This window comes from Podarcis vaucheri (assembly GCF_965113315.1).
Source record: "Podarcis vaucheri genome assembly, chromosome: Z".
Taxonomy (NCBI): domain Eukaryota; kingdom Metazoa; phylum Chordata; class Lepidosauria; order Squamata; family Lacertidae; genus Podarcis; species Podarcis vaucheri.
This window is the reverse complement of record NC_138758.1, coordinates 5,767,483-5,788,189: the sequence shown is the minus strand read 5'-3', so window position 1 is coordinate 5,788,189 and position 20,707 is coordinate 5,767,483. Positions and strand designations below refer to the sequence as shown.

At 45.2% G+C, this 20,707-nt stretch overlaps 1 protein-coding gene across 5 annotated transcripts in view; it reads left to right on the top strand.

Moving 5' to 3' along the window:
• FGF13 (fibroblast growth factor 13) overlaps positions 1 to 20,707 on the top strand; it is a 249,487-nt gene that overhangs the window by 106,561 nt on the left and 122,219 nt on the right. The gene's annotated exons all lie outside the window — the stretch shown is intronic.

Sequence of the window (20,707 nt, the reverse complement as noted above, 5' to 3'; positions counted from 1 at the left end):
TGTAAATGCGGCCATTGCTGCCTCAGTTGTAAAAATTGTAAAAAATTGCTCAGTGAAAATGTGTCAGCATTTTGGTGTGAATTGCACCAAATGCACATATTTTTGTATGTAATTTTGCCTAGTATACACAATTTTTTCAAACAATTTTCCTTAATGTAATGCATTTTTGTATTATTTTGACTAATAGATGCACTCCTATGCACACTTTTCCTAGTACATGCATTTTTGCACGCTTTACTTGGTTGGAGAAGTGTACTACAAAATTCAGAGGAGTGTGAATTTCAAGGTTGACAGTGGTATGGTTTGGGAAGTGGGAATAGAGTCGCTTTGTCTTTAAATGTGAACTGAATGGAATTTATCCCCATCCCCATTCACAGCCACCCTGCGCTCTTGCCTGCTGACAATGCTGGCAGACTGAACGTCCGGACTGGTTGATCTTTAGTCAGTTTACTATAAATAGCCTCATTTTGACATCAGCTGTATTGACAGCAGGTGGGGCCATGCAATGGGCCTTGATTGCCTCTTGGCATTTCCTGCACTGAGGCATAAACACAACCCCAAAATGATTTCCAAATGTGGGTTCTGCAGCAGCGCTTTCCGCTGGCTGCTGCAAAGGGCATCAAACTTCTCTTGACTGTTCGCCTTCTAATCTTCATTTATCCCTTTGTTTTTGGAGACTGCTGGAGGTTTAATTTGGGGAGTGCAATGAAATGCAGCAAACGGTTGCTACAAAGCTGTGGAGTTTAGCTGGCGATCATAGTGGCAACTCTTAATTTTGAAGGTATCGGTTTATGTTGGATTAACCCCATTTAATCAAGAAACTTATTTTTCTAAAATAGCTCTGGAAAGTACAGAGGTGCTTCCCCCAAAGGCATTTCATGTTGATTTATCAAATTTACATTTATTCCTATTGCTTCTTCCAGCTGTGGCTGCTGTTTAAACGTGTCCTGTAGTGCTTTCTTCCCTTTTCTGTGTGAGTATTTTCCTTGATTTCCAAGCCGACCTAGCCACATTAGGTTGTATCCAGCTGCATCCTACTCAGAGTAGACCAACTGAAATTAATGGAATGAAATCAGGCATGGATTCAGCCTTGCACCTCTGTGGCAATCAAATTTGCTTGCCAGACTTGAGAAATAGAATGCCATTATTTTCTGCTTGCATGAAATGAACTTTGAAAACTTGAATATTTAGTGAGGACAAACAGAAGGAGCTGTGTGGCATCTGATTGTGCTTTCTGGACTTATGGAACATTCCTGTCTGTCCTATCTACCTATCTATTCAGAAACTATGCAAGTGACTAACCCGAGCACTTTCTCCTGAATACTCTGCAGTGCTTCAAGGGAAGGGGTGTAGCTTGCATTGTAAGAAGGTAAAAAAATTCCACCCCATGCTGTATTATTCTCACACAGCACTGTTTCCATTCTGCTGCAATCCATCTTCCACCAAAAACAACATTATTTCTCTTGCTGTTGTCATTACATTTTCCCACCCCATTTACTTCAATGCAAAGAAAACACAAAGTGGACAAAACTCATAATCAGTTATGTATCGTTTGTGGACTGAAAGCAGCAGCAGCAGCAGCAACAACAGCAACAAATATTGATTGGATTTGCTGGATTGATTCCAATTCTGGATGTGGAACAAATAATCGAACACCAGCAATTTCCCATTTCTAGTTTCATCAGAATTCTCCAACATCCCTAGGTGTATGTAGTTCAGTGGTTGGGGTGACCTCTTGCTCTCTGTGAAGAAAGAAGAAAAGCATCACTGACAAAGGAGGACCAAGGAGGGTACCAATTTGGATAAAATGTGCACATGCTAATTTATATAGATGCATATGAAGAAAAAATGACTATAATTTAAACATCTCAAGGAAATGCTGGGAAATATTCCTGTCTTAAATCCTGGAGAGCTTCTGTCCATCAATTTATCCCAGGGATGAGAAAACTTGCTGCTTTCTAGATGCTATTGGACTACAACTCCCATCAGCCCCAGCCAGCACAGCTGAAGCTCAGGGTTGATGGGACATGGAGTCCAACAGTATTTGGAGGGTTGCAGGTTCTTAATCCCTGGTCTATTAACAGGGGCCAAAGGATCAAGCAATGTGACGATGGACCACAGCTCGGTGGTAGATCTCAGTGGTGGCTAGTGCCTCTTAGGAGCCAGTATGGCATAGTGGTTAAAGTGTTGGACTGAAACACTGAGAGACCAGGATCGGTTCAATACCCACTCAGCCAATGAAACTCTTTTGGTGTCCTTGGTGCAGTCACTGCCTATCAGAGATGTGGAGGAACAGAACCATGTATGTCACCTTGAGCTCCTTTAGGGTGAGATGAGGCATAAATGCAATGCAATGAATGAATGCTGGTAGGGAAGAAGGGAGGGAGCTCAATAGTTGGCAGAGCCAGAGCCAATGACAGGCAGAGCCAAGTAATTCTAGGTTTGAATCCCCTACAAGGGGATGCAGTGAGACTGAGGAAGAGGCAGCAAGTGCCACCCTCTCGACTGGTTGCAGGAAGCAAGACTGATGGTCAAGGGCAGATTGAGGTTGGTAGGGCAGTGTCCCATTTTCCCTAATGAATCAGCCTCCTCTGGAGATCTTTATATTGATTCAGTCAGTCTATCTAGCACACCCACATCTTCCCCAGCCTGGCACCCTTCAGGTATTAAAGGGTGCAAGTGAACAGAGGAGATTCCATCTCTGGATGAGTTGGTGTTCTAGCTTTCCCAATCAGCCTCTGCTCTAGGAGAGAAGGGGTGGGTAATTTGATCCATTTCTTTTTGGGTATATGTCGGCCACCTTTCCATTGGCTGAGGCAGCTTTCAACAAAGCAAAGACTCAATAAAAATTCATAAAGTTTTCTTCTGTTGCATCTCTGCACCAGGTTCGATTGGCTCATTCAGTTGCTCCCATTACAGGGGCTCAGCAGACAGTGGTCCAGTTGGGGGAGGCTGCCTGTTATGCCTCTGCATATGTTCCTGTCTTGAATTTGTCTCCTACCAAGGAGCTTTCAGGAGCAGCTGGAACTATGCACAGCTTCCATGTGGTGAGTCTTCTGAGCTGCAGATGGCAGCTTCTCAGTGACTCTGCTCACCCGGGTTCACAATTGGTCCTCCTGGACAAAATAATAGAATCATAGAGTTGGAAGGGACCCTGAGGACTATCTAGTCCAGCCCCCTGCAATGCAGGAATATGCAGCTGTCCCACACAGGGATGGATCGAACCTGCAGTCTTGGCATTATCAGCGCCATGCTCTAACCAACTGAGCTATCCACAGGAAGGAATAGAAGAGGGCTTCCTAATCTGCTGGGGCCTTTCTAGAAGAGCAAGGTCTTCCTTGGCTATTTTTTTAGTTGCTTTTCCATCCTCAGTCCTGGCTTGTTCTTCGATCCTACCAGCTGGTTTGCCTGAGTACTGGCTGGCTCCACAGTTCCCAATTCTCAACTCTTGGCTCTTTCCAGACTCCTCCCTGTTTAGGGAAGCTTTTAATGTTTGATGTATCACAGTATTTTAATATTCTTTTGGAAGCCGCCCAGAGTGGCTGGGGAAGCCCAGCCAGATGGGCGGGGTATAAATAATAAATTATTATTATTATTATTATTATTATTATTATTATTATTATTATTATTATTATTATTATTATCATGGCCCAGACTTCTCTAGGGAGGTGTATATGTGCATGCATTATACCTGATTGGCATGTCCAATCCTTAGCTCCCCCTTCCCCTGAAGGCTATTTTTGACATGTGGAGGGGTCCACTCACCTGTCAATCACCTAACATAGCAGTAGCAGTTGTCCTGGGGTTTTTTTGCCTGCACTGATGCTCAGCTGATTTTCAGGGCTTGCATGCTGATGCCCAAGTCTCTATGATGCAGTTGTGTCTTTTACCTGTCCCATCCCGACACCCTACATGATATCAGGTGCAGGCAGGTGGGTGTGACCTGGTCAAAATGGCCTTGAAGGCCAAATGACTGAGTTTAATATTGCATATTTTTTTTTACATTGTGGTAGCCTGCTCTGGAACTTTATTGTGAAGAGCCCTAAGAGATTAATAATTAATAATAATAATACCTATGGGCCAGAGGTTCTCCATCCCATTCCCTTTGAGTCATTATGCACCAGGAACACTCAGTTGCTCCTAACGCAGATAACACAATCGCCTTGTCTCCCTTGCCTCTGAGGGATGCTCACCTTTCACATCTCTGTATGAGCCCTAAGTTAGTATTGCCCTCTTGTGGTCAAGATGCAGAGAACAACAACTCACACAGGGGAAAACAACACAGGAGAATGGGCTTCCTGCTGCGGGGGGGGGGCAGTCGTTACCATCTCACAGACTGTTCTGTGTGCAAGATTGAAATGAAGTCCAATTTTGATTCAGTGTGGGCGATATGCTTTACAAACCTTCCTGAGAATAAGCATTCTGCCATCTCCCAGGCACGTCAACAAGCCCAGCCTCTCTCCATCCCTCCCCCCACTGCCACCAACAAGGTTTAGCTTTAATTGTGTGCTTGGTGTGTCAAACTTCAATTTGTCACCGTTGCCCTCTCCCCTCAGGCAAGAGCACAGTGTGCTCCGCCAAGATAGGTGCGGCTCATAAATGGCTCTGACGTATTCACGATTATCTTTTCTCAAACGCTGCAGCTCCAGACGTGGGTGAGCAATTTGGGAGGACTATGGGAGTAAATTTCTCCTTGGTTGTTTAATTTCGAGGTGGTAAATGCTTCATATTTACGACAAAACATTGCAGTTTTGCAGACACCTCTTTCCCGTTTCAAAGAGGAAGTGTTAGCAAGTGCCACAGCTGCACCTGTTTTCCAGGGACAGACCCTCTTTCTAATCCTGTTCCTTTGTAAATTCATGTTCCTACTTTTTCCTTCGGGGAGCACCTTGTTAAAATTCTGGTAATGCTGAGTTGCTAGCCTAGTCCTTCTGTGGGGTCAATGTCACCGTATTGGCCTTCTAGAAGCTGGTTCTCTGTATGGCTGGGTGTCTGGTGCACAGGTAGGAACACTTGTCTGCCATTAAGAATGGGCAAATCTGTCAGTTTTGGTTCCTCTCTCACTTTTCCCATTCTGAAGTTCAAGGTGTTACTATTAGTATAGAAAGCCCTCAATGGTCTTTAATGTGGCCGCGTTGCAACTTTGCTTAATGTACACCACTTTGCAAGCTTTTCGCCCCAGTATAGTGCAGTCTGCTTGTTATTTTCACCAAGGCATGATTTTTATGCATATCGTCCCCTAAAACAGGCATTTTCTCCAGCATATTATTTGGCTGGCTGGAGAACTGCATTGTAAAATTTGGAGAAGTGTGAATTTCATGTTATTGTTTGGGAAAAGGTGAATTAGGTACATTTGTTTTTAAATGAAAACTGAAACTAATTTCTGCTCCATCCCTGCTGCCATCACACATGCTGGCATTGATGGGCTGGAGGCTGAACATATAACCTTTTGTAGGACAAGGATATGGTTTTGGCCCACATCTATATGGACATGCCCAGGCTATGAGATCAGCTGCAGATCCTTGTTCATGGTTCTGCCATTAAAATCCAGCAGACTGGCAGGCACAAGAGAGGGTGGCTCTATCCTTTTGGAACTCCTTCCTATCAGATGTGTGTTTTGATTTCCTTTCTGGTAATCTTCAAATGCGCCTTAAAAGGCCTGATGATTCCAACCCACTTTTAACTGCATGCTGATGCTGTTTTATTATTTTAACTACAGGTGACTGGGGGGAATAAATAAATGGAGAGCAGGGAAATCCCACTCACCATTTGGATATTTCCCACCAACCCACTCATGCACAGTTGCAATTGCAGGCTTACCCAGTTTTGGGCAGCAGGAGCAGGATGGCTCTGGTGTGACTCACACCTCCTTTCCAAAGGCTGGCTCCTCCCTTACCCAGCTTTGGCAAGATGGTGTGAGGGCTCTCTACCTTGTCGGGGGACCCAGTTCTGGGAGTTCATGGCATTACGTGGTCTTGCATTTACACCTGGACACCTGGAACCAAACCCTCATGTAAAATGCAAGCTACCTTTATGTGGTTTTATGATAGATGGCTAATATTCTTATGTTGTTCTTTGTTTAATCATATACCGCTTACTTGTCAACACTACTTATTTGCTCAATGTTGGCTTATTGCAGGTGGAAAGTTAACTTACAAAGGGAAGGTGTCTTACACCAAGGGGGCCATTGGTCCATGTACTGTAGTACTGCCTACACTGACTGTAAGCAACTCTCAGACAGGGTCTCTCAGCCCTACTTGGGGAGGACAGGGATTGAACCTGGGACCTTCTGCATGCACAGCAGCTACCACTGAACTATAACCCTTCCCTGCAACATCTCAAGGTGATCTTGGATTCCAATGGTGAGGGAGTATGGGCTCTCTATAGGGTCACAGATGTTTGCCATCTCTGTATTAAAATAACATTCTGAAGTTCCTAAATGTTGGACAGTGTCACTTATTTATCATAATTGCAGGGTTTTCTGCATCTGATTTTTCTTCTTTTCTCTTCCTTTAATCTCTGCCACAGTCATCCTGGAGTGTCTGAATACTGTCTTGGCACGCTCTCGTCAGTATTCAATTTATAGAAACTTGCATGCATGGGTGAATGGTTTGGATTTGGGTTTTTTAAATAACTCTAGCATGGCCACCTGAAGTCCTAAAAATAGATTCTACTGTCTGCTGTCAGTTGAGGAATTTTAGTAAGTAGAAATGCAATTAATATGTCACAGCTCTGAGCAGAGAGTTATTTGCTTCTAGCTTCTTTGAAAAGTAAGACTGCTTTGTCAGAGAACCCACAGAAAGCGACAGCTGGCTGGGGTTATGTAATAATGCCCCTCTGATTATCTGGAAAACAGCAAGCTATGAACTTTTTGCAAGGACCAAAGAGAAAGGAATCTGATCCCCATTTGAAATGCTAATGAGCTTTGGAGAGTGAAAATTTGCAATTTGAGATAAGATGGTAAGGAGCCTTGGGAAGGTCCAGAGACACTGGATCTCAGGAGCAGAGTGATGTAGCAGCTAAATTTCAGATGAAGAAGCCCCCTCCCCCAAAATACATTCTGATCAAAATATAACAGAATTATAAAACCATAGAACTGTGGAGTTGGAAGAGATCCTGAGGGTCATCCAGTCCAATCCCTGCAATGCAGGAATCTCAACTAGATCATACATGACAGATGACCATCCAACCTCTGCTTGAATACTTCCAAGGAAGGAGAGCCCACAACCTCCTGAGAGAGGCCATTCTACTGTCAAACAGCTAGCTCTTACTGTCAGAAAACTCTTCCTGATGTTTATCTGGAATCTCCTTTCCCGTAACTTGAATCCATTTCAGGTCCTGGCCTCCAGAACAGGAAAAAACAAGCTTGCTCTATTTTCCATGTGACAGCCCTTTAGATATTTGAAGATGGCTATCATGTTTCCTCTCCATCACCTATTGACCAGGTGAATCACCCAATTCCCTTAACCAGGTCCATGCCTGGTTTGCCTGAGGCCTGGAGCAAGAATCCTCAGTTGGCTGGGAGGCCTGGGGTGGCATGACAACATAAGTCTGGCAGACCCCTGGAGGGGCTTCTCAGACAGCTTAGCCCTCCGAGGCCTGGGGCAAGTATAACAGGCTCCCCCCACACACACACACTGCATGAGCCTGCCATCACCCATTCTCATATGGCTTGGTTTCCCGACCCTTGATCATCTTGGTCACCCTCCTCTGCACACACTCCAGCTTCTCAACATTAACCAAGCCAAGATGATCAAGGGTCGGGAAACCAATTGTGGTGCCTAGAACTGGACACAGGACTCCAGGTGTGGTCTGACCAAGACAGAACAGAGTGGGATTATGATTTCCCTTGATTGAGACATACTCCTCCCATGCTTGAATTTTAGTTTACAAACCCAAAGAGGAGATGGTATTCTTTGCCATGTTTCTTCTTGCACACACAAACAAATATTTCATTACTAATTTTTTTTCCTCTTCCCCATCCCTGCCTCCTTTAGAAGTAGAGCATGTTTTGTCCCGTTTATTTCTAAATGAAAGTAACACTTGACAATCAACCTCTCGGGAGCCTTCTCGGCGCCCAATTCATAATCTGTGAATCGGAAGCCTACTGTTTTCTTAAGTGGAGGGAAAACAGCAGAATAAAGGCCTGCTCAACAACTCTCTGCCATTTTGCAGTTAAGTACACTTTGAAGAGAATGAAAGAGATGCATTGACTTGGGAATAATGTTCTCTGTCTTAAAAAAATTTTTTTAAAAAAATATTCTCAATGAAGGCTCTTGATCCTCTAAGGATTTTTGTAAACATTCTGGGTAGCAGCATTTTTTAAAAAATAAAAAAATCAGCTGAGTTTTTCTCTCACTCGCTTTTCTTAAATTTTATTTAAAAGATCCTCCTTTTTTAAAACCCCAAAAGAGTGGTGCAGGAAAGAGGTGGGTGGAATCAAGTAGATCCCTTAAAATCTAGCACCTGAGGTTGTCATCTCCCTTTGTGGGTCACTTTCTTTCAAAACCATCCCCAACCTTGTCAATTCTCCTTCCCACCAGCAGAAAATTTATATCTCAGTTTACTGGACTTCACCTTCCTAAAAGGTTATGGTCTGCGATGTAATTATTCTGACATTCTACCAAGTGCCATGGTAATGGATTGTGATGTCAGAAGTAAAGATTGGAGAAGGAAATGCTTATGGGAGGGAATAGACAGTGGAGAAAGAATTTCTCATTTTTGCGCTGGATTTTTCTGACATTCCTCTCCGGCAGTCTTCTTGCTTACTGGGGTTGGTGTTGAATAAAGAACAGGGTGGCAATAAAGGCAAGAGTTGGGGGTGGGAAGGAGGCAGCAAATTGCTTTTAGGCTCCCTGAGAATTTCATTTATTTCCAAGGTTGATGAAGTGCACTCAGAACTGCTTCTAACAGGAGGAAGATGAAGCTCCTCAGACAGGAATGAAGGGCATTTCAGCAGCAGCAATATGCAGACCTTGGGCATGATGACCCAGGAACATAGCATGCTGTGTTACGCTGAGTCAGATCTTTAAACCATCTAGCTCAGCATGGTCTACACTGGGTGGCAATGGCTCCCCTGGAACTCAGACAGGAGTTGCAGGGAGCTGAATCTGGGACCTTCTGCATGCAAAGTGGATGCCCAGCCACTGAGGTGTGGCCTTTAAACACAAAACGGAAGGTGCAAACTGTTTTGAATCATAGAATTGTAGAGTTGGAAGGGACCGTGAGGGTCATCTTGTCCAACCCCCTGCAATGCTGGAATCTTTTGCTCAACGTGGGGTTCAAACTTGCCCTGTGCTCTTTTTGGGTGGATGTTTGGGATAGAAATGCAATAGTAGTAGTCATGAGAATGTGAAAGGTTTCACCCATTATACCCAAGGGACTCTTGCAAGGGGGCGGAGGAAATTCTTCTCCAAATACTAGAGGAGAAGACAGATCCCCGGGGCTGTTTCACACATGGCATAGAGGTCAGCCCAGTTTAATACTGAGTGTGCATTCAACAGGAAGCTGCAGCCAATCAGAATTTCTTGAAGTTGATGGCATAGCGTGATTGCTGGTTGGTTGCAGTCACACTTCAAAGGTAACCTTAGAAATACCCAGTTCTTACAGGCCCAGTTTCAGCCAGCAATACACTTGGGCAATGCCGGGACTCCACTTCTGCTGACTCTGCAATTTAGGGTCCTCTTTTCTAGAGCTCAATGGAGGAGCTGAGCTAATGATGCAGTGGCTCTCCTCTTCCTCCTAGTAGCGGAGTGGCAAACTCAGAAGTTTGGAGTCCTGCCACAATCACTGCCCCTCACAGCCACTCCCCTTTCTAAGATTCTACAGCCTTCTGAGGTTATACAGTAACATTTTAATTATGCAAGAATAATAATTAGGGATGCATTGCAATGATCAATGCAGATGTGTTGCGTTTCAGCAAGATCTACTTTTTTCTGCGCACGTACACCGGCAAATGACTTGGAGTGCTCCAATATCTTCTTTCCAAGCAACGTAACTTGTGTGTTCCTTTACATCCCATTGTACATGACAGAACTAGCACACCATTCTCTTGATACTGAAGCACCTTGTGCTTTCAGTGTTCCTAAATGCCTAGCTGTAGAGCACACAGAACAACTCCTCCATGCTCTTTCCAGAAGGACCCTAAGAGACAATCCTCCATGGCTGACTCACCTCCTTTCACTCTTGCTCCAATTAGAAATTTGGCAACTTCTGCTCATCTGCTATCATGCTGACTATGTGGCTCTAGGATGCTGGAGTCAAGGACCCTATCGGGTCCTTGCTGCAGAAATAATATGGGTCTTTGACCCCCTGTGACCCCAAACCACTTCACGTTTGCTTCCTTTTCAGCTAAACCCATTCACATGTGCCCCTCAATCTATGGTGCTAAGGAGAAATGGAGGGGCCATCCCATTACCTTGTGGGGAACACACAAAGCCCCGTGTCACCAACCACTTCAAACTTGGAGACATCTCCAAATTTACATCTAATGTACTGTACTATGACACTGAAATTACTGTATTTTTTGCTCTATAAGACTCACTTTTCCCCTCCTAAAAAGTAAGGGGAAATGTGTGTGCGTCTTATGGAGCGAATGCTTATGGAGCTTTCACTGCGCAGCAATCCCTCTTGCTGTTCTGGCTTCTGAGATTCAGAATATTTTTTTTCTTGTTTTCCTCCTCCAAAAACTAGGTGCGTCTTGTGGTCTGGTGCACCTTATAGAATGAAAAATACAGTATGCAATGGGTATTTTTTGGGTGGGGGGAGACTATGGATGCTGAAATTTTAAGTTTGCTGTTCCTTTCATAGGAGGATTGTTTGGCAAGTGAATGAAGTGCCATCCTATTAGTTCCACCTTGCTAACTTAAGGAATTAGGGAGATAGTGTTCTGTCTGGCAGTTGTTTTAGCTCCATGATCCTGTCAGTAATGAGTGAGAAAATGTATGCCTCTCACATAAGCAGTGGAGTTAACCATTTTCCTTCCTTTCCTTCATAATCTCGGATTTTGTTTTAGAAAAGAGTACGTTCCTAGTCTCTGTGGTTACTTAAGAGAGAGTAGGGCGATCACTTGTATATCACTGAAAAAGAAGGCACCAATTTGCATTTGCTAATGTTCAGAATTTAGAAATAATTACTGCTGTGTAAATACAGGTATAGGGACGCATGTGGTGCTGTGGGTTAAACCACAGAGCACAGGAATTGCCGATCAGAAGGTCGGCGGTTCACATCCCCTCTCCCATTGCTCAGTCCCTGCTCCTGCCAGCCTAGCAGTTGGAAAGCACGTCAAAGTGCAAGTAGATAAATAGGTACCACTCCAGTGGGAAGGTAAACGGCATTTCCGTGCGCTGCTCTGGTTCGCCAGAAGTGGCTTAGTCATGCTGACTACATGACTCGGAATCTGTACACTGGCTCCCTCGGCCAATAAAACGAGATGAGCTCCGCAACCCCAGAGTCGGCCATGACTGGACCTAATGGTCAGGGGTTCCTTTAAATAGAAGTATATCTCATTGTAACTCAGGTGGTCTGGTCAGTGTTACTGTTCACCCTACTGTCTGGGCACTAGCTGTCGATGGGCAGCTTCAAGGTTCCTGTTCTCCCTTCTTAGAGTTGTTTTTTTAAATCTTAAAATAGACATGGACCAGACAGCTCTTCAAACACTAGATGCATTCATAAAGAACAGCTGTAGGGAATGTTTGAAACGCCAGATGTTGCGGAACTACAACTCCCATCATCAATGGCTGCTGGCCCCCATGATGGGGGTTGTAGCTGGAAAACATGGTGAGGGGGCAAAGGTCCACTACTCCTGAAACAGAGGACTATCTTCTGTGTGGGTTTCAAAGAGTTGATTGTCTGTAAATTAGAACAGGTGACTATTCTGAATGTTAGCAGCATATTTTAGAAATCAGAACTGCAAACCACAATACCACGAAACAAGCTCGTATCAGTAAATAATACTGTCATTGAACAACCTATTTCATTCTCAACATTTCATCAGAGTTTAGCTAATACAGTAATTAATCTGTAGGCTGTGGGTTAAACCGCAGAGCCTAGGACTTGCCGATCAGAAGGTCGGCGGTTCGAATCCCCGCAACGGGGTGAGCTCCCATTGCTCGGTCCCTGCTCCTGCCCACCTAGCATTTCGAAAGCACGTCAAAGTGCAAGTAGATAAATAGGCGGGAAGGTAAACGGTGTTTCCGTGCGCTGCTCTGGTTCGCCAGAAGCGGCTTAGTCATGCTGGCCACATGACCCAGAAGTTGTACGCCGGCTCCCTCGGCCAATAAAGCGAGATGAGCGCCGCAACCCCAGAGTCGGTCATGACTGGACCTAACAGTCAGGGCCATATATGAATAAACAAAGCATTGCAGTAAGCAATTTGTAACAAGACAACAACACATACATTTCAAGATGTTAAAGGTAACACTCTCTATAAACATTTCATCAAAAATATTTTGTGTTCATACTGCAACTGATAACTATGATGCCAGCTTTTTTAAAAAAAAGAACAAAAAACAAACACCAGTTCCTGTGCTGATAACAGCAAGTGGATGTGCTGATATTATCAAGTCATCATGCTTATCTTGCTGCCAGGAAAAGACTTACCTACTGACTTCTGTATGTGGGGTGGAACAGAAGCAATGAGGGTGGAGCAACAAATGCACATCTTTCTCCATCTTCCAATCAGGCAAGCAAGAAACATTATCAGCCAGGGGAAAACACACAAGGCACAAAGTAGGGTTGCAAGGTACCGGTATGTGGCCTGGGGTGTTCCAAGGACCAGATAGCAATTCGTGGCCTGTAGTTACCCACCCCTCTCTTAAAGGCACAAGAAGAAGCCTAGCTCCCCCACCTCAAACAGCTGTCAACCAGGGAAGATCACCTGTTTGAAAAATAAATGTAAGAATATAGATATCCTTTGGGAAACTTGATCACCAGAGCCAGCCCAACACATTTTGCTCCCTGTTAACATACGGAGGATAACATAGGGTTGCCATATTTCAAAAAGTAAAAATCCAGACACAAAAGTTGATGAGCAACAGACAACCAAACTTGGCTAGGGTAGGTATGTTATTCTTAGGATAACATAGTTTCGCCTCTCCCTACCAATTCCACAGCTGAATGCCAGCTGAATTGGCTATTGACTCTGAACTTCAACACTAGCAATGGGACAGTGCCCTCTATTGCACCTGAGGACATCAAGCTAGCTTAGGGTCTGCATGGCACACACACAGCTCTGCCTGCTCCTGAAGTGGCAGGAAGAACTGAAATTAAACATTCTCTCTCCCCCCCCTTTGTTTATTGGCAAACGATACCAGAGGGAGCCTGAAGCTGCAGCCAGCTTGCATTGGCATTCCAAGCACACAGGCTCAACTTGTAGAAAACAAAGAGAGGATCGATGGCAGTTCCACCTGCTGAGTGCTGAAGGAGAACTGGCTACAGGTTTTTCTCTGACCCAGATTGGACCAAGGCTTTGCCACAACAACCCACAACCACTGCTTTCGATCTCCCCACATTTAGTTTTGTAGTGCACCAGTCCACTAATGCAAGGGGTGTGTGTGTGTGTGTGTGTGTGTGTGTGTAGAAACTGAAGGAGGAATGGAGGATAGAGAAGAACTGCTCAAGCTGACTTCCTTGAACCAAAGGCACAGCATATGCCAGAGTGCACTTGCTAAACTGTGAAGCAAGTGCCTTTTCCTGGAATCATGAAGACAGAAACGGCCAAAGTCTGCCATGTGCACATAGAGGAAAGCATGCAGGGAGACATATACATTTCAAACTGATGTGCACTGGCCTCAGTGTCAGACCTTGGATTTTAATGGTGCCCTGTGCAACAGCAAAATACATCTAACCCCCTTGCCTCTTGTCTTCCATTGGATGTCATAGTTGCAGCACCTGCTTCAGCACCCCAGAAGCTCCACACCTGGTGCAACCACACCGGCTTCATTTCCCTAGATCTGCCTTTGCTTACCCGGAAGTACTTTCAGTGATGCCATTAGGACACTTTCAGCTAGGAATGGGGAACCAAGAGCCAAGTGCTTCCTTCTCTGTCTGGCCCTCATAATTCTTCTTGGGCCATGCTCCTTGTTGAACCCCCCCACCCCTCGCAATTTCTTTGCGTGGCTAGAATATGTCCTTGAATTCTCATAATGCTTCTTGGTTGTCTGGACAGAAGACAGGGAGGGTCTCTGAGAGAGCATGTGTGTATGTATGCACGTGCATGCCTGTGTCCATGTGTATGTGCAGAAACTGAAATACTGTACAAAGGAGAAGTTGACACTCATGGCTCCCCACCACTTTTGTGTCTGGCCCCTGCCCACTATTGGCATCTAGGCCTTCAGAGGTCGCCCTGAAAAAGGTCTACAAAAGGGCATATGCTAAGGCAAAGTGTGAAAATAAAATGCAAATTGCATTATGTTAGAGGAAATAATTACTTTGGGAGAAAATAGCCAAAATTGAATATAAAGATGTATGTGGTAGGAGAAATTTGCACTTAAAAATTGATGAATTTTCATATGCTTTTAGCAAATGTGTGTGAAAATGTGGTGAACTGAATTTAAGATTCTTCTTCTTCTTTGGCAATCACTCGTAGCCGAGTAAGATGGTCTTCTATGAATATGGTCATAACAGTGAGTCCGTAAGTGACTGTGGAGGCAACTCTGGATCCACACATTCTTCCACAGTGGGGACATTGCATTCCGGGCAGGAGTTGTAGCAATATGAAAAATCTGAGAGAATTTGAAATTGACAGATTAGAAATATATTACGTCTCACCTTAGTAGAAACCAGGTGGCCTGTGTGCCTGCTCAGACTGCTGTTGATGGACACCCTTAAGGCCAGCTCTGCTCTCCCATCTTTGGGTTATTTATTTTTAAACTGGACTTTGGACCACAAAGCCCTTCAAATAGAGTTCTCCTTGAAATAGAGGACTGTCACTTGGAACCTAGGACGCATGGCATCCCTTCAATTAGAGTACAGTGGTACCTCTGGTTGCGAACGGGATCCATTCCGGAGCCCCATTCACAGCCTGAGCAGAATGCAACCCACGTCTGCGCTTGTGCAGGTCGCGATTCGCTGCTTCTGTGCATGTGCAAGCGGTGAAACCTGGAAGTAAGCCTTTCTGGTACTTCTGGGTTGCTGTGGGACACAACCTAAAAACGCGCAACCTGAAGCAAACATAACAAGAGGTATGGCTGTACACCATGAAATGGGGAACCTTCCGCCAACCAGGTTTGCTGATGGCAGATGTAGTTCAGGAGGGCACTTGGCTGGAACAGAGGACTATCCTTGGGAAACCTTGCAAGTAGAGGAGTGTTCTCTCTAAAGCAGGACACCTGACCACCCTCATCCTCTCTGCATGCATCTGACAATATGGATGGAGTATAGTAACTGTGACCGACTTTGTAAGGCGGTTGTAGGAATTCTTGAGCTTAGGTATGAGAAGCACCTGAGCACTTGAAATGTATGACACCGTGGTTAAGTTTTAAAGATTCATGGGCACTTGAAGCCAATGAGCCTCCACCTGACTCTCCTGTGTCCTGAGGGGGATATAGATAATATATGTGGCTTTCACAGGCAGCCTGTGATTTAGTTATGCGAGGCCTGGGATTAGGGACAAGGAGGGGGTGGATCTAGTGGTGTCTGCATTGTTTTGTTCCTTGGGAGTGATCTTTCAATTAATGCAGGCAAAGCCAGCAAGTAGGGCCACACTGGCGCCCTATGGCGCAACTGGTGGGTGCAATTATGGTGTGTGCATGATAATGCCAAATGCCACCAAAGACACAAGCCAAAGAATTTGCAAACTGTGCCCTCTTGAACCCAGTGCTCACACTACAATTGGTGAGAGCACCAATTAAACACCGCCCCTCCTATTCCTGCATTCTAAACAAAGGAATGTGTCTTAGGTTAGGCACAAGCTTTTCTTAAACTGGATTACACATCTTTAAGAAATACAAAAAGGCTACCTGCCCAAATGAGCTCAAATCCTCCTGTCTTTGTTGCCTGTCGTTGACAGTGGGCACTAGTGGAATGTTCTGTGCAAAGTGCTGCTCCTTTCTGTTTTCCAGCTGAGACTCACTGAACAAGCCCACATACAAAAACCACACACACAGGCACAAAGCTGTGTATCTGTGTGTGCACAAACAGAAGATGCAGCAATGCTGTTATCAAGCCAACTTGCTCTGATTTGATCTGGTGGCTCTAAAAGAGGTTTGGTCTGGGGGGGACTAAATGGCTGAACCCCACAAATGTGTTGGCTTGTTACCCAGTTACAAGTGGGGTGGGGTAGGGTGGGTGTTAGAGGAGGGGTAGTACCTCTGGTGGGGGGGGGCATGCCGTGCTCCTTCTGGGGTAGTTTGTCCACCTTTGGTCCCCACCAAAAATGTTTATGTTAAGATAAAATTGCACTAAAATGCTGACTTTTTTCATGTGGACTTAAAAAATAGCAATCACAGACTGATGTGGACATGCGGCAAACTGAACCTAAGATTGGGAAAATGTGAAACAGAGAGAAACTGAAATTGACAGATTTGTGCACTTCAGCAGAGGTGTGGATGAGCTGTCCTACCCTCCAAACTCTGATAACCCCCTCTGATAACACGAGAGAGAGATCTTCAGCTATCGCCTAACCATTGCCCCCACTGAAGAAGCACCAGACAATCATTCTGGACTATTAAACAGCAATCTGCCAAAGGGAAATGGCCATTCAGGAAGCAGGAACACCATTTAGGATTCAATAATATGTTCTGCTTTTTTCCTGTTTCCATGCATCATGCAGCCATGTCTCACTTAGCCACAGTGTTTCCACAATGTCCCTTCTCAAGTTCCTTCACCTGCTCACTGATGAGTCAAGGTCCATACACAGCTATGTTCACAGAACGATATGTACTTGAAGTAAAATTGCTTTTGCTACTTAGCACAATACCCTTTTCTGTATGCAAAAAGCTGGGAATATATATCAGAATATTCTTTCCTGGCCAAATGTTGCAAGGTTGGAAAGAATGAAACACACTGTTATTTCCCCCCTTCCTTTTTATGAGGCTTTCCAGAGCCACTAGCGCGGCAGGGAACAAAGGCAACGTTGGCTGTCCGAAGGAGACTTCCAGGAAACAAGCTCATGGAGCACAATGAATCTGAATAGAAGTCTCTCTCTCTCCCCACTTCCCTGATGCTTCCAGCATGATTCATTGGTTGTGTGTTAATTGGGTTATAGATCCTCAAGGATGTTTCTGGAGAAAGTGTTTTGCCAGGCAACATTGCAGGCAAGCCTTTCTGCAGTTTCTTCCAAAACATAGGAACGTATGAAACAGGTTCATGGGATCAGACACAAGCTTCATGGGGTGTCCGTAGTACAGTGGTAAAACACCAGCTGTGCATGCAGGACAAGGGTGGGAGAAGCATTCTTTTTTCTTGCCAGCCTCAGGGTCACATTCATTCAGGAACAAGCTTACAAGAGCCACATGCCAGGGTTTGTAGGGCCACAGGCAAAAATGAGTAGAGCAATAGAGGTGGCACTTTCCCCTCCTCCTCCTTCTTTTTCATACCCCGCCTTCCCCGGCCAAAACAGGGCTCAGAGCAGCTAACATCAAATGTTTAACACATTAACATAAAATCAGACAATCAATTAAAATACCTCCTAAAATCAAATCAAGGGACGCGGGTGGCACTGTGGGTTAAACCACAGAGCCTAGGACTTGCCAATCTGAAGGTCCACGGTTCGAATCCCCGCAACGGGGTGAGCTCCCGTTGCTCGGTCCCTGCTCCTGCCCACCTAGCAGTTCGAAAGCACATCAAAGTGCAAGTAGATAAATAGGTACCACTCTGGTGGGAAGGTAAACGGCATTTCTGTGTGCTGCTCTGGTTCGCCAGAAGCGGCTTAGTCATGCTGGCCACATGACCTGGAAGCTGTACGCCGGCTCCCTCGGCCAGTAAAGCGAGATGAGCACCGTAACCCCAGAGTGGTCCACGACTGGACCTAATGGTCAGGGGCCCCTTTACCTTTACCTTTAAAATCAAATCAGGATCAGAATAAAATCCAATCAGATGGCAACCCGCAGATTAGGGTTGGGGACCTTAAATGCTCACCAGGCCCAACTGTTTGTGTTGAACTTATATGAGCCTGTGAGAAAAATCGGGAGGTCACTTTCATGCAAGTTCTTATGAAAGGGGAGAGGGAGTCAGACTGAACCCCGACCAAAGGCCTGGCGGAGCAGCTCTGTCTTGCAGGCCCTGCCGAAAGATGTCAAATCCCGCAGGGCTCTGGTCTCTTGTGACAGAGCATTCCAAGATGTTATTATTTGCGGACCATAAGGTCCTCCATGGGGCATACCAGGAGAGGCAGTCCCGTAGGTACGAGGGTCCTAGGCCGTATAGGGCTTTAAAGGTTAAAACCAGTACTTTGAAACTGATCCTGATACCTTTACATGGTAAGCTACATTCCAGCCTACCAATGATGCCCCCGCTCCATGTACAGTGAGTTAGGAATGCAAGGTCTACCTACTGGATCAAGCCAATGGCTCATCTAGTCCTGGGTCTTGTTCTCACAGTGGCCACCCAGATGCCTCCAGGAGGAGGCAGTGGATAACCATTGTGACTAGTAGCTATTAACTCTTTAGGAATGGCTACAATTCGGCTGCCACCACAAGATAAAATTTTGGGTGTTGTCCACCTGTTAAGCAGTAGCTAAAGGACAGGGCCGGTTCTACCATGAGACAAAGTGAGGTGGCTACTTTGCTGCAGAGGTTGGGGCACTTCCAAGGTCTGCATGCCAGTGGCACTGGGGGCCAGAGGCAAAACTGGGAGGCAGCAATTGCTGCAGCTGATGCCTTTCCACAGTGGAATGCATTTCAAGCATACAAATGTCAGAGGTGCCTCCATCCTCCATCCAGGAAAGCAAGATGCATGTTCATGTGCTTGGCACAATGTGGCCAGCAAAAGCACTTAAGAACTGCAGAGGAAGGGGCATGGCTTAGGTAGAGTGCCCAGGGCCAAACAGCAAGGCATAAAGTGCTGCATCTGGTGCCTGGGCATAAGGCTCCCTACCCCCTTGTATAAAAGGTAAGTGGCCTGAGTTGAAAGGCATCTACTGAGAACTTCCAGCTCTGATTTAGGGTCTGGGGTGGGTGGGCCAAAAGGAGGACTGGAGGAGAGAGTTTGGAGGGAGGCAAAACTCACCATCCTTGGTGAAGTGTCTCACATAAGCCCCACCAAATGGTAGCCATCTCACCTGCCCAAAGCTCCCGTCTGAGAAATCCTTCAGTGACCATCTATCAGAAGTGACCATGTAGCAACCTTACTTTAAAGTGGAGAAGAGGAACCTGGTGCCCTCCAGATGTTATTGGACTCCAGTTCCCATCACCCATAGCCATTTGCCATGCTGGCTGGGGCTTATGGGAGGTGTAGTCTAACAATATCTGCAAGGCCACAGGCTACCAACTCCTGCCTTAAAGTATTGAACAGGTAAACTGCAGGCAATGAATAATTCTGACACATTTAGAAGGATGCCTTCCCACTTTAAATATTTCTGTGCTTTCAGCAATCAAATGGATAGTATTGAAACTTTCTATAAAGCCTTTCTCTGTGTAAAATGGAGAGCATCACTGGACTCAGTTGGGTCCTGGTCCACAAGGCATCTGGTTCACCACGGTGAGAACAGGACGCTGGTCTAGATGAGTCTTTGGTATGATCCAGCAGGGCTGCCTTTATGTGCAGAGCCCCAAATTTTAAAAAGTGGGCCTCGGCCAGTGCTTTAAATGGAAAACAGCTTTGGCTTCTTTGTGGATGTTGTTCCCTTTTGCATCAAAATGTCAAGTCCTCTGACAAAATGTGTTGCACTGTGTGAAGTTGGTTGGATCCATTTTCCCATGAAGACAGGCCAAGGTGAAGGAGCCTTTTTAGTTGAGAAAACCAATCAACCAACCAACCAACCATACAAATATAAAGGGATTGAGATTTATAAAATTATGCTTGGTGTAGAAAACATGGATACAGATTGTTTTCTTAACTCCCTACCAGTACCCCAGGGAATAATAGAATTATTTGGTCATCCACCGAGGTAGGCAGGGAGTTTTGGATGTGATCACAGGCTGAGAAGACATGGTGTGCCAGGAGACTCAGTCCTAAGCCAGGAGTCTTCCCTGGGGGATCCCCTACATTTCTTTATTTCCAGTAAGATTTACTATGTAATTTTTAAATATAATAAGAATGTGCATATACTTTTGGAAGATGAGCCTATGCAAATAAAACAATAGTTATAGCAACAGCCCCTCCTCATTGGCACCCCTGCTTCACAGTCTTGAGGCTGTTTTTGAGAAGTGGCTCAGTTTCACTCAGACCCCTGGAAAGCTTCTGAGTAACACAAAAGCATCACTGACGGAGCTGCATTTGCCCCTGTCAGAATTCTGACATCTTAAGCTTGCTGCACACATGGAATCAGCTTTACAGAGACAATTATCTCACTCTTTGCCGAGGAAGCAGATGCTTTGCAGTAGCACAGTATCATTCCCAGCTTGTCACTGGGGTGCTATAAGTGAAATGGGGGTGTGATGCAAAATGCAATAATTATATTTAGTTGCCCAAGAGCTGAGACAAGGACAGCAAAGTTATGGGGCTGTTTTAATTGCTGGAGCAGCCTGGGCGGGGTGATGGGGTAAGAACACAGATTAAACTGTATCCTTTTGTACTTGCTCCTTGTTTAAAAATAAATAAATCAAAC